At 47.7% G+C, this 12,395-nt stretch overlaps 1 protein-coding gene across 6 annotated transcripts in view; it reads right to left on the minus strand.

The window, feature by feature from the left end:
- RNF220 (ring finger protein 220) overlaps positions 1-12,395 on the minus strand; it is a 726,058-nt gene that overhangs the window by 544,234 nt on the left and 169,429 nt on the right. The gene's annotated exons all lie outside the window — the stretch shown is intronic.

Here is a 12,395-nt window from a genome sequence, read left to right on the forward strand (position 1 = left end):
CTTTTTCAGGAGCGCTCTGACCGTTGCTTGTTTCCAGCTCGGTGGTACAATGCCTGTAGATAGAGAGGTGTTAATCAGGTCAAGAATGATGGGAGGAATGGAGGATGAAACTGTCCGAAGGGACTGGGCTGGTGCTGGGTCACTAGGGGAGCCAGATTTCACCTGAGTCATAATGATCTGAAGAGTGATAGGATCCAATTTCGGGAAAATTTCCAGGAGGACTGTTGGAGAAGGACCCATGTCTTTGTGACCAGCATGGGCGTGGGAGGCGTGAGGGAAGGAGGAGTAAATCGTAGCGATTTTGCTGTGAAAATACTCGGCCAGGTCATTGCAGTGTGTTTGAGTGCTATGAGGATCTAGCGGTTTATCTGGTAATTTTAACAGAGTTTTTGCTATTTGATATATTTCTTTCGGTTTTAACGCTGCTGCGTTTATTTTATTTTCAAAGAAAATAGATTGGGCACTTTTTATGTTGTTTTTGTAGAGTTTTATGGAGGATCGGTATGCAATTTTACTTGACAACGAGTAGTCACTACGCCATTTCCGTTCAAGTTTTTTGCATTCTCTTTTCATATTGCGCAAATCCAGGGAGTACCAAGGCGCATTTCTTGGACTGTGTTTTGCTTCAAAGTCGGTCATTGGGAGAACGGAGTCCAAAGACTGGGTAATCCATCTGTTAAAATTCTCGTTACTTATGATAGGATTGGGGTTACAAGGGGGAATGGAGGATTCTAAAATGGCTGCCATTGTGTGTGGCTAAGTTTCGACCATTTTCGGTTTCTCCGAGATACGGTGGGTGGAGCAAAATGCGGGATTGGGGAAATCCAGGTAAAAGGAATGAGAAAATGGTCGGACCATGGAAGGGGGTGGGTTTACCCACTGTGAGGTTCCTGCAATTACTAAAGATAGGGTCTAGAAGGTGCCCCCTGGAGTGGGTAGATTCTAATACCCGCTGAGACAGCCCTAGTGCCTCAAGGCTATTTAATAGTTCCATAGCTGTATGGTCAGAGGGGTCGTCTAGGTGGATATTAAGATCCCCTAGCAAAGTGTAGTTAGGTAAACTACAGGCTCCGCTAGCTATGGCAGATGGCAAACAATTAAGAAATTGGCCCAGAGTGCCGGGAGGTCGTTAGACGAGGATCCCTGAGAAGGTTGGAGAAAATTCTAGTGAGAAGGAGAGATTTTCGCAGCTAGACAATTGGTTGGAAAGGCTGCGGCAGTCGTAACATTCCTTATATATGATCGCTAGTCCTCCACCTTTTCCGGTTGGGCGATCTTCTCGAAGGATCTGATATCCTCTGGGTAATGCTTGAAAAATATCTGGATCAGAGCCTGCATGTAACCACGTTTCATAGAGGAACAGCGCATCTGGTTCCAACTCTGATAGAAGTAATGAAATCTCTAAGAAGTGTTTAGGAAGTGACCTGCAGTTTACAAGGAACATGTGATACAATGTGACAGGGTGTTGGGGGTTAGGCTGATAGGCACAGTGTGGGCAGATGTAGTTTTCCACGGCTGGGTTCCATGAGGAGAGACAGGGCACAGGGGTTATACCTCGCAGCTCTAATAAAGTCCTGGAGCTGTAAGTGGTTGCCTGTGCACAGCCAGAGGTCGTGGCCACTGGTCCCGGTCGGGCGCGGACAGGCGCAGACGGGCTAGCCTTTGGCGCGCCTTAGGCACACCGCCGGCACACACGCCGCGCTCGTCCGCTGCGCTTCCGAGGAGGGGTAGCCATTTTATGCCGGGGGTGGCGGGAGGGCTGAGCAACTGGTCCGCTCGCGCTGCTCCTCACTGCTCCTCACCCAAGATGGCGGCTAATGGGCTGGTCCTCAGGCAGCACCTAATCGGCTGCAGTAGGAGCAAGGCAGTAAGAGTAGCAAGGTGTCCGAATAGGAAATTAAACAGGTCAGTGCCCGTATTCAAGTGCAACTACAAATTTAAAAAATCTGGGCAGGTGCCAGTACAACGAGCACAAGTACAATTTTAAAAATAGTGGCAAGCAATAGCACTAACACAACACACCGTTCCCGGCTTCCGCCTCAGAAACAAACACACGCGTGCACACTGTCAATCGGTGCACGCGAGAAAAATCTTGGATTTTATGCCGGGGTGGCGGGAGGGCCGAGCAAATGGTCCGCTCGCGCTGCTCCTCACTGCTCCTCACCCAAGATGGTGGCTAATGGGCTGGTCCCCAGGCAGCACCTAATCGGCGGCGGTAGGGGCGAGGCAGTAAGAGTAGCAAGGTGTCCGAATAGGAAATTAAACAGGTCAGTGCCCGTATTCAAGCGCAACTACAAATTAAAAAAATCTGGGCAGGTGCAGCTGCAGCTGTACAGCTTACAGTTGGTTGTAGCACTGTATCTTGGGTTATGGTGGGTGTACATAGTTTTGATGAGTTTTCAATATGCATGAGTGTGGTTGGTTGTTGCTTTGTTAGTTTGGGGAGTGGAGCTGGGTGTATAAAACAGGATGTTTTCTGGTAGGAATGTGTGTGGTTTGTAGGTCGCGGCCCTGTTGATTTGTTGGTTGTACACAACAGTATGAATTATCGGTATGTAGAGAGTACCTTTTGAGGTTTAGAGCTGTGTATTCTTGGATGCCGGCTTAAGCTGTGGCTGTTTGGGGCAGTTGATGGTGGATCTTATTGCTTAGCGCATGAGCTATTAATATTGGATGATAAGGAGGCGGTTAGAGAACAAATATAAGAAAACAAGTTACTTACCTGTAACTTTGGTTCTCCAGTATTGGAAAATGTCATAGATTCCCATGCTTGAATCATACCCCGTCGTCGAGATGGGAGTCCCTGGTCTACATAAAATAGCAATAGAAACCATTACAAAAAAAGAAACTAGGCCTAGGCCCATTCTAGTTTTATAGCATGTTCACCTCTTTTTGTAAAAGAGACAAAAAAATGAACAACCAATCAGGTTAGCCTCACCCTCTAGAACCTTCCTGAGAGAACCTCAGACCCTCAGATTTTCGTAGCCGTTGTGTAACTATATAACTGAAGATGCTGAAGGTTGAGCTTTCCCAGGGGAGAAGGGTGGGTCGCATGGGAATCTATGAAAGTTTCCAATACTGGAGAACCAAAGTTACAGGTAAGTAACTTGTTTTCTTACTCCAGTATTGGAACTTTCATAGATTCCCATGCTTGAATCAGAGTAGCTAGCAGTTATGAGCACATTTTTTAACCTTGATTCCTTATTTATCTATTATTGATTATTAAAACCGAAAGCCTTGAGACATTAATAGGTGTTAGTTAGAAAAGAGAAGTAGCCAATTCACCAAAATCACAAAGTCAATGGTAAATAAACACATTTCTAAACATAAGGAAAAAGGAAGAAACAGGCAAATTAATTTTAAAAATGTGCAAAAAGCTTAAACAGAAAGACGGAAGGGGGTTGAAAGGGAAAAGCTCACCACTTAATGAACGTGGTTCCTCAGGACTGCCTGGCCCACTGCTGTGTCACTCTGTGTTGAAGAATACAGACAGTTATGTCTTGCAAATGTATGAGTACTGCTCTAGGTTGCTGTTCTGCAGATGTCCCGGATAGGAACTCCGGCAAAGAGGGCTGTCGAAGAAGAAATCGCCTTTGTGGAGTGAGCATGGATCCGACCTTCAAGGGGCTTGCCCGCTGCTCGGTGACAATACAGGATAGCGCTGGTAATCCAATGAGCAATCCCCTGCTTGGAAAGGGGAAAACCCTTACGGGGAACGCTGAAAGCCTCAAATGGCAGATGTGACTTCCTGAAGTCCTTAGTACGTTGAAGATAGAACTTCAAGCACCACTGAATGTCCAGAGAGTAGAGTGCTTTCTCCGCTGGAGTAGTAGGTTGAGGGAAAAATGTTTTGAGTTTAACCGGCTCATTCAAATGAAAGTCTGAAGGCACTTTCGGTATGAACTTTGGGTTGATATGGAGTATCACTGTCCCCTTTTTAAATTGGAAAAAAGGTTCCTGAATGGTGAGTGTCTGTAATTCACCTACTCTCCTGGCTGACGTTAAAGCTAAAAGAAGAGCCACCTTCCAGGAGAGAAATTTCAAGTCTGCCCTATGAATAGGCTTAAAGGGATGATTCATGAGCTGGGTGAGAACCAAATTAAGGTGCCAAAGAGGCGGCGGAGGCTTGACTGGAGGTAAAACTCTAAAAAGGCCCTTGAGAAACTGTTTAATTATCCTTGCTGACCAGAGGGAAGGACCTGAAGATGTGCGTCTGAAGCGAGAGGTGGTGGCAAGATGAACTTTGATGGATGAGATAGCCAGCCCTGCTTTCGCTAACGAAAGAATGCAAGGAAGAACTTCATGTGGTGCGGCAGAAAGAGGGTGAATACCCTCCTGCTGGCACCAGTGGCAGAAATGCTTCCACTTTAGTTGGTAGGCTTTGTTGGTACTTGGAGCCCGTGCCTGAGAAAGTACACCTCTACATTCTGCCGAAAGGGTCAAACCGAAAAATTCTCGGTGCTGAGGACCCATGCCGATAACTCCACGGATCGAGGATCCAGGTGCTAGACTTGGCCCTGGGACATTGTCAACAGCGAAGCAATCAGCTGCACTGCAAAGGAAGCGGATGCTCCAGGGAGAGGAGATGCAGCTCTGTGAACCAAAATTGGTGGGGCCACGCAGGAGCTATCAAAATCATCTGGCAAGGCTCCACCTTGAGCTTCCTGAGAAGTCTGGGGATCAGAGGAATGGGGGGAAAAGCATAGACAAAGGTGCCGGACCAGGTCATCGAAATCGCATTCCCCAATGATCCCGGATGGTAAAGCCTGCTTGCGTAGAATTGGCATTTCTTGTTCTCCAGTGTGGCAAAGAGGTCTTTGGACGGCCTGCCCCATAGGCGTAAAACCTGCTCCAGAGTGGACAGGTCCAGTTCCCATTCGTGACTGACTGATTTCAGTCTGCTCAGGGTGTCCGCCGTCTTGTTGAGAACACCCAGAAGATGCTCCGCTTTTAGCGATATCCCATATGCTGGATCACCCATTGCCAGACTGTCAGAGCTTCTTTTGACAAAAAACGAGACCTGGTACCGCCCTCTTTGTTTATGTAATGCATGGTCGTCATATTTTCAGTTTGTACCAGGACTGCAGACTGCTCTATCCGTGGGAGGAAAGCCTGTAAGGCCAGGCGAATTGCTCTGAGCTCCAGCACATTGATATGTAGAAGACGATGTTGGGGTAGCCAACGTCCGCTTACGTGAAGGTCTTGAAAGACCGCTCCCCAGCCCTTCAGCGAGGAGTCCTTGGTTATTATTTGAGGAGCTGGGGTGACCCTGAAGGAAAGGCCCTGAGAAATGTTTTCCTCGCTCGTCCACCATGATGCGGCATCCCTCATGGACACAGTAACAAAGCACTTGTCCTCGAATAACCCATCCACTTAGTCTAGCTCCTCCTGGTGAGGGTGCATCCATAACCTGCAGTGAGGAATCAGAGGAATGCAGAAAGAAATGGACCCTAGGAGGGACTTGTAGAGGCAAACTGAAAGTGACTGCCTTATTATAAGTAGACAGGCCATGACCATCAGCTTTTCTTGTCTCTGCAGGGACGGAAAGGCTTTGTTGAGGGACATGTCCAGAATGGCCCCCAGGAACCGGGCTGTTCTGGATGGGCACAGAGTCGACTTTTCCATGTTGAGAGTAAGACCCAGATTATCGAAAAGGTTCGTGCACACCACGACTGATTCCTCTGCCGCATGCTTGGAAGGAGCCTTTAGCAACCAGTCGTCCAGGTAAGGGAAAACCTGATGCTGTTGCTTTCACAGAAAAGCTGACGCAGGAGCTAGTCATTTTTTTAAGATCCGCGGAGAAGATCTGAGTCCAAATGGTAGGCCCTTGAACTGAAAGTGGCTCTTGGCTACTGTGAAGCAAAGGAACCTCTTGTGGGCTAGATGGCTGGGTATATGAAAGTATGCGTCCTACAGATCCAATGTAGCCATGTAATCTCCTGAGTTGAGGAGTCGAAGGATGTCCTGCAAGGAAACCATTCAGAATGAATGTTTGATGACATAGGTGTTGAGCTCCCTCAGATCTATAATAGGGCGCCACTTCTCAAAGGTCTTCCGAACTAAGAAGAACCAGGAGTAGAAACCCTCTCCCTGTTGAGAGAGAGGAACAGGCTCTATCGCCCCTTTCAGGAGCATTTGATGGACTTCTAAACGTAGAAGATGAAGATGTTTTGGCCTGGTGGCGTGAGGGAGCTTGGGAGGCAGTGCATGGACAAACTCCAGAGTATGGCCGTATTGAATGATATTCAGAACCCAACGATCCGATATTATTTGCTGCCAGTTGTGGAAGTAATGTGAGATTCTGCCCCCCACGGGTGTTACAGGAGGAGAAGGAACAGTAGTTAGAGTCAGCAAGCCGCTATTAACGCTTAGAGTAGTCCTTCCCCTGGCGTCCTTGTCCTCTTCTGCTGTTAGATCTAGAGAAAGAGGATGATTGACCCTGCCGCTGGTTATATTGCGGGCGGTAAGATTGAGAGGCTGATGCATATGAAGAATACTGTTGTTGCTGGTATCCTCCTCTGTAGGTAGGAAGGCCTCTGACTCTGGCCCCAGGCGTTTGCCCTCTTTATCTGGAGGTGTCATGAAGGAAGCTGAAGGATTTTTGAACGTTCTTTGGGCTGCCTAGGAGAGGACAGAGTCCGGTTTAGGCTGACTGACCAGGCAGGCCGGGCTACCCTCAGGGGCTTTATATTTCTTTTAAAGGCGAGGCAGTACTGGAAGCACCATGGCTGGACTTCTCATCACCTTTAGACCCTCGCCCCAGACATGACCAACTATAGGAATAGTCCAAACTGATTTTCTGTAAGGCTCTTTGAAGTCATATAGGAAACATTCAGACTGCACCGTAGGCATGGGCAGTTCGAACCTCTTAGCAGCCCTTTCCACCAATTATGGAAACCCCTTATGTCTCCAGGGGGAGAATCCACTGGAGCTGGTGAAGGCGAAGCTGGATCAGGAATGAGATAGTCATTCCACTCTGTGTCTGGATCTGGAAGAGTGACGTTGCCCTGGTCCTCATCAGAGGTATCATCCTGGATGAGAGGGCCGATTGGCGGTGTATCTGGTGCCACGGGCAGTGGTGGTGACAATTGAGGGGTAGAAGGCAGTGCAGGTGGAACAGCTGTAACTGGCACCCCAACAAGAGCCGGAGATTGTGTTGAGAATCTCCGTCTATAGTCCAAAAGCATAAATTGTAAGTCTGTTAGTAAGGAGGAAGGCATAGAGACCATCTGTTGCTAGTAGACCTCTTGATAATCCAAGGGAGGATCATATTGCTGCTCTTCCACATATTCTTCCTCAGAATCTGTGTCCCGGTACTTAACGTGCACCTGAGAAGGGCTATTTGCATACCCATACGTCCTCCTCCTCAGATCCCTCCTTTTCAAGGAGGAGTGCAGGTGGTAGAGATGTCACCCTCCTGGGGGAAGTCATCTCAGGGGTAATGTGGCGCTTCCTGATAGTTATTGCAATTTTTCCCCTCGTCGACGAGGTCGTCGAGGGGAAAAATTGCAATAACTATCAGTCGACGACGACAGAGTTGCCACCTCTGCAGATCCACAACTAGCGTTGATTCCGTTGACGCCGAATCATGCAGCGTGGGCGAAGGAGACAAGGAAATCCCCGTCAATGAGTCCGTCGACGGAGTTAGATCTGAAGGCGCCGAGGACTTTGTCTGTTCTTCTGAAGTCTTTGTCGACGGAGTAGTTGACAGCGTCGTCGACAAATGAATTTTCTTCACAGGTTTGCCATCAAAAGAAACAGATTAGGGCTTTTTGAAGGCTTTTGGACCTGCCGGAGAAGAAGATGGAGGAACTGAGCTGGACTTCCTCTCTGATGTCACTCTTGCTGATAGACCTTCCCTCTCCTTTACACCTCGGTGAAGAAATTTGCAAGGACTGCACCTTTCAGACCTATTAGAGGTCTTTTACAAGGCTTTACTTGGATGGTCTTCAGAAGTTAAAGGAGAAGACCTACCCCTTTTCATAGATCTGCTAGAAGATGAAGCGGAGGAGGCCTCATCACTATCACTGGCGACTGGCTCCTTCCTTGACTTAAGCTTCTGGAGCCAGGTCAAGAGATGCCCCTCAAGGACTTTTTTGTTGAGAAGGTCCGGCATATCTTACAGACTGCTGCCTTTGGTCTGGGTACAGACAGTAAATGCAATCCTTGTGCTTGTCCTCCACATAAAGTCTCTTCTGTAACGGTTTAAAGAGGGCTTCCTTCTCCTTGTCAGACATGTTGACTCGAAGTCTAAGCAGTTCTTGAAGAAAAACAGGTGAAAAAACTGTAGGAAGAAGGTTGATAGGAAAAAAGTGAGCAGAGCTCAGTGGAGACTCCCTTGCACAATGTGTGGTAGAAAAGCTGAGGGTCTGAGGTTCTCTCAGGAAGGTTCTAGAGGGTGAGGCTAATCTGATTGGTTGTTCACTTTATATGGGTTCTTTTACAAAAAAGAGGCGGACATGTTACAAAACTAGAACTAGAACAAGACTACAGATCCCAGAATGCACAGAAAAGACTGGACTAGTGGAGCTGTTCACAGACGACCACAGGAAACTTAAGAGCTCTGCAGTTTGGTACATAACTAGTGTAGTGTGGATGTACAATACTGATCATTGTACTTGTGTGCTTTGCTAATGATGTTAGAACAATGTAGCCTACAGTCCTGGTGATGTTATAGAGGCAATTGTAATGTACTCATGAAGTTTAGATAACCCATACAGTTCTACAGCGCTGGTAAGGGTCTGACAACACTTACAGTTGTTCTGTACTGCTAATGTTATACAGGTCTAAGTGGTTGTACTGTGCTGAGTGAGTTTTAGACAACCCATAAGGTGTATAGGGGTAAATAGTTTATGCAGAACTTTGTGGGTGTACCATACTGATGAGGTTTTGACAGTCCATACAGCTTTACATTGCTGAGGAGGTGACACAGACCTGAGTGGTTGTATTGTACTGCTGAGGTTTGGACAACCCATACAGTTTTACTGTGCTGAAGAGGATGCCACAGACCACAGTGGTTGTACTGTACTAAAAACCAAAAATTTTGGAAATCGTTAATGAAGTTTGCTGACCTAAGTTACTGTCTTACTCTGATAAGGTTTAGGCAACCCAGACAGTTGTACTTTGCTGAGGTTATGTGGATCTGAATGGTAGTACTGTACCAATGAGGTTTAGATAACCCAAACAGTAGTACAGTGCTAATGATATTGCATGGACATAGGCACTGTACCTATGAGGTTTAGGCAACTCATACTGCTGCAGAGTGTTGATGAGGTTACGTGGAACTGAATGGTAGTATTGGCCAATAAGGTTTAGACAATATATAAAGTTGTACTTTGCAGATGAAAATATGTGCAAAAACAAGTTGATGGACAGACTGCAGAACAATGTCATGCATTCACCCCAATACAGAGATCTGGGCCAAAATCCATAGTTTTTTTGCTCACCATGCCATTCCAGTTTGAACCCAGCCATATGCAAATCAGTCTTGACCCTGTGCCCCATGTGAACAGTCCAGTCAGAACTGCCAAGCCAGTCCTCCCAACTGGAAACAAGCATCCTAGGACCGGTTTCGAGCTTTCAGCCCTCATCAGCCAGGATAGCTTGATTCCAGTGTCATGGAGAGCACGGGACTCATGTCTGAGCATAGCCGTTCCACTCGGGGTGACAAAAATGCAAAAACAACAGTTGATGGACAGAATGCAGAACAATGTCATGCATTCACCCCAGTACAGAGATCTGGGCCTAAATCCATTGCTCTGTCCATCATCCCCTTTGGTATTGCTTTGTTCGCCCTAAGTATGCCCACATGTGGGTCCCTTGCTCACTTTGCCACTGGATTCAAGCTAGCGTGGCTGATGATGGCTGATTAGCTAGAAACTGGTCCCAGGATGCTTGTTTCCGGTCCCGGGAAGACATGACTTGACAGTTCGAGCTGGACTGTTCCCATGAGACACAGGGTCAGACTGATTTGCATATGGCCATGTCTGAACTGGGGTGGTGGAGTGAGCTAAAGAACGATGATGGATTAAACCCAGATCAGTTGACTGGGGGTGAGTGTTTGATTTGCTCAAACGCTCCGTCCATCATCCCCTTTGGTATCGCTTTGTTCGCCCTAAGTTGGCAGGGTATGCCCAGACGAGGGTCCCTTGCTCACTTTGCCACTGGATTCAAGCTAGTCTGGCTGATGACGGCTGAATAGCCAGAAACCGGCCCCAGGATGCTTGTTTCCGGTCCAGGGAAGACATGGCTTGACAGTTCGGGCAGGACTGTTCCCATGAGACACAGGGTCAGACTGATTTGCATATGGCCATGTCTGAACTGGGGTGGTGGAGTGAGCTAAAGAAGAATGATGGATTAAACCCAAATCAGTTGAATGGGGGTCAGTGTTTGATTTACTCAAACGCTCCGTCCACCATCCCCTTTGGTATCGCTTTGTTCGCACTAAGTTGGCATGGTATGCCCAGACGTGGGTCCCTTGCTCACTTTGCCACTGGATTCAAGCTAGCCTGGCTGATGACGGCTGATCAGCCAGAAACCGGTCCCAGGATGCTTGTTTCTGGGCCAGGGAAAACATGGCTTGGCAGTTCGGGCTGGACTGTTCCCATGAGGCACAGGGTCAGACTGATCTGCATAGGGCCATGTCTGAACTGGGGTGGTGGAGTGAGCTAAAGAATGATGAGGGATTAAACCCAGATCAGTTGAATGGGGGTGAGTGTTTGATTTGCTCAAATGCTCCATCATCCCCTTTGGTATTGCGATGAAAATATGTGGACTGAGAGGTTGTACTGTACTGATGAGGTTTAGACCACCCATACAGTTATACAACACTGATTAGGTACGCAGACCTGAATAGTTGTACTGTACTGATATGGTTTAGATAACCCATATAGTTGTATTTTGTTGATGGTGTTATGCAGATGTGATTGGTTATACTATATTGAGGAAGTTTGGGCAAGCCATAAAGATGTACTTAGCTGATGAGGTTACGCAGACCTGAGTGGGTTGTCCAAACTTCATTGGTACAGAACAACCATACAGTTGTACAGTGCTGATGAGGAGTGGTTGTATTGTACTAATGACGGTTAGACAACTGATGCAGTTGTACAGCATCTCTTTGTATTAGGGGTCGTAAGACCCTCAGCCGTATTTATATTTACACACACACTCACACACAGAAATGTTTTACTATTAAACATTTTTTGCACAGTAACCGCATATTTTACATATTGTTTACAAGTGAGACATAGCCTTAGTAGATACTCTAGTAAATGGGAAACATGGGAATCGCCTAACCATAACTAGTCTGTTCCTGTGCAACCGACAAAACATGACCAGAGGATGGGTCCATCCTAATGGGAGGGCCCCCACCTTCCCTATTCTGAACCGGTAGCTCTCCCTCCTTGCGAGCTCTTGTGCAGGGGACCCAGCTGACCTTTAGGATACCTACCAAGGGCACCCCCTAAACCCAAGTTCCTCATCCCCAAGGGCCTGTGCTAGTTTGCACCAACTACGCCTGTTAAAGACTGTGTGTCAGAGACTGTCCTGAACCCCCCCCCACGCCCCAGCAACCTCCTTTTGACTTCCTACCAGCACACCAAGGAGAGTCCAGTGAGGCTATGTTAATTTGGTATAAAAGGATGCCGTAAAGGGACCCAAAGTAATCCCTCCAATCATGACCTCACCCGCCAACCGGCTTAAAACCCCCCTTGGCTCCTTTACTCTGGGGATAGTGGGTGGGGAAAATAGTTGAGCCCGTGCATCTCCTAAAGAACATTGAGGTCGGGCCACTACCAGTGCTGCGTGCAGCCTTGGGAGGATTGAGGGCGTCGGGGATCAGCTTTGGGCCACGTTCCTTCTTCAGTAGCGAGCAGGAGCAAAGAGACCTGCTCACTACCACGCATCACCTTATATATGGGCGGGGCTGACCCAGCGTTACCCCAGAAGCACTTTAATCCTTCTGGAGCAGCGCCAGAACCAGGCCAATCCGTGCCCTGTCTCAAATCCAGTCCCGGAGCAACTAACCTGCTGGCCTCCGGCTCCCCGCCATATTATTGGCTTTCCTAAGTAGAAGAGCCTCTGGAAATGTAACACAGACCAAGACAGCATATAATGAATGCACCTGAGACTATTGGGCTGCTTACACAAAGTGATTGAATGTACTCAAATCAGGGCCGGACTAGCCATTCTGCCACTTTGGAATTTTCCAAAGGGGGGCGCCAGGCCGGGGTTCGGCTTTCAGAACAGAATGATATTTACAACAAGGGGTGGTGAGGGACAGAGTCTCTGAATTAAGCAGAAAGCTCTCACCCAGTCAAGAGATCAGGGCTAGATCCAACACCGTTTTTTAGCTCACTGCACCATCCCAGTTTCAGAACCTGGATGTATGCAAATTA

This window comes from Lissotriton vulgaris, chromosome 1_1 (assembly GCF_964263255.1).
Source record: "Lissotriton vulgaris chromosome 1_1, aLisVul1.2, whole genome shotgun sequence".
Lineage (NCBI taxonomy): Eukaryota > Metazoa > Chordata > Amphibia > Caudata > Salamandridae > Lissotriton > Lissotriton vulgaris.